This window comes from Lactuca sativa, chromosome 5 (genome assembly GCF_002870075.4).
Source record: "Lactuca sativa cultivar Salinas chromosome 5, Lsat_Salinas_v11, whole genome shotgun sequence".
Lineage (NCBI taxonomy): Eukaryota > Viridiplantae > Streptophyta > Magnoliopsida > Asterales > Asteraceae > Lactuca > Lactuca sativa.
In genome coordinates, this window is record NC_056627.2 from 48340913 (window position 1) to 48342730 (window position 1818).

Sequence of the window (1818 nt, forward strand, 5' to 3'; positions counted from 1 at the left end):
TGGTGCGGCACCGACTTGGCGAATACCAGTTTATTTAGCAGTAAATTTTAATTTTTTTTAGTACATTTTTTTTTGTTCTTTTTACGCTTTTATTTTGTTTATTTCAGGACTTTCATGACCAGAGGATCAAACACCCCGCTGGTACCCCCGTTTGAAGATCCTGAAACCGCATTGAAAAGAAACAAGGGAAAGGACGTGGATAATTCAAGTACACCAAAGAAATCACCCTTGTTCAATTTGAAGACTGTTTTTGGGAAAAAGAAGAGCAGCAAATCAGGAGCATCCAGCGCTTCCTTAGTAATCGACGAACCGGCTAAGGAAGATATCGAGTACGAGACCGAAGAAGAAGAGGACCTGACATACGAGCACGAAACCGAATCCGAGGAAGAGTTAGCTGTCACAATGGCTAACATTGATGAAATCCCCATGGGAGAATGGAAGAAGAGGATGCGAGACGACACTGGCCCGGGACTTGTGCAACCCGCAATTCCCGCGACTGCTACCTTCGAGCTAAAGGGTCATATCCTAGCTTTACTTAAGGAAATACCTTTTTTTGGAAAAGACCATGAAGATGCCTACAAACACTTGGATGAAGTCAATGATGTAGCTGATTACTTCAATGTTCCAAATGTGCCTCGCGAGACTCAGCTACTTCGTATGCTTCCAGTGACATTCAAGGGTGCTGCAAAAGACTGGCTTACATCACTTCCCCCCGGATCAGTCACCACTTGGGCCAAGATGAAAGAAGAGTTCATTGATCACTTCTGCCCACCTTCCAAGATAACCAAGTTGAAGAAGGCCATTGCTAACTTTGAACAACAAGCTGGAGAGTCTCTATATGAAGCTTGGGAAAGGTACAAGAGCTTACTAAGAAACTGCCCACACCATAACCTTAACAGCCAGCAAGAAGTGTCCATCTTCTATGATGGAGTCAATGTCACAACCAGGCAGTTACTAGACTCGCAAGGCCCGCTCACAAAGAAGCCACCCCCGGTGATCAAAGAATTGATTGAAGAATTTTCTAAACATTCTAGAGAATACCACAACCCTAGGCATGATGTCACTAGGGGAGCTGCTTATGCAGCTACTGAAGACTTATCTGCGGTCATGGCTATGCTAAAAACCATGGATAGGAGGATGGATAAAATGGATCAAACAATCCATGCTATTCAGGTGGGTTGTGAAAACTGCAATGGGCCTCACCTCACTAGAGATTGTGATTTAGATGAAAATGGAAACAAGAAGGCACAAGTGTGTTACTCAAGTGGAGACCGATATGATGAAGACTGGAGAAAACAAAAGAGAGATTGGCTCCGTTATGAAGAGTACAAGAAAGCCAAGGAGGAAAGGTTTAGGCAAAAAGGGAGAGGGTTATACCAAAAGGAGGAGCCAGTGCAAGAAAAGAAGCCAAGCTTGGAAGAAATGCTCACAAAATTTGTAGCTGCTTCAGAAAAAAGACACAGTTACCATGATGCTGCAATTCAAGAAACAAGGACCATGCTAAGGAACCAACAAGCATCTATTCACAATATAGAGACACAGCTTGGGCAACTTGCTCAACAAATCAACCAAAGATCACCGGGCGAACTACCTAGCAAAACTGAAAATAACCCACGAGGCGCGCAAATAAACATTGTCACAACAAGAAGTGGGAAGATAATCACCCCCCTGGCACCTATTCAGACTGATTCATCCAAGAAATCACAGAAGGAGGAGCCAGAAAAGCAAGCAGAAAACCAAGAATTGCACTCTGACAGTCCTACTCGCCGAGTACCACGCATGGACTCGGCGAGTACATCTCAAAAACCCACCGCACAA

At 44.1% G+C, this 1818-nt stretch overlaps 1 non-coding gene across 1 annotated transcript; it reads right to left on the reverse strand.

Annotated features, from left to right (window-relative positions):
- Positions 1-786: 786 nt before the first annotated feature.
- On the reverse strand, positions 787-893 carry LOC111911765 (small nucleolar RNA R71). The gene has a single exon (XR_002856963.1). It is a non-coding gene; the product is annotated as a small nucleolar RNA R71 (small nucleolar RNA).
- Positions 894-1818: the final 925 nt, after the last annotated feature.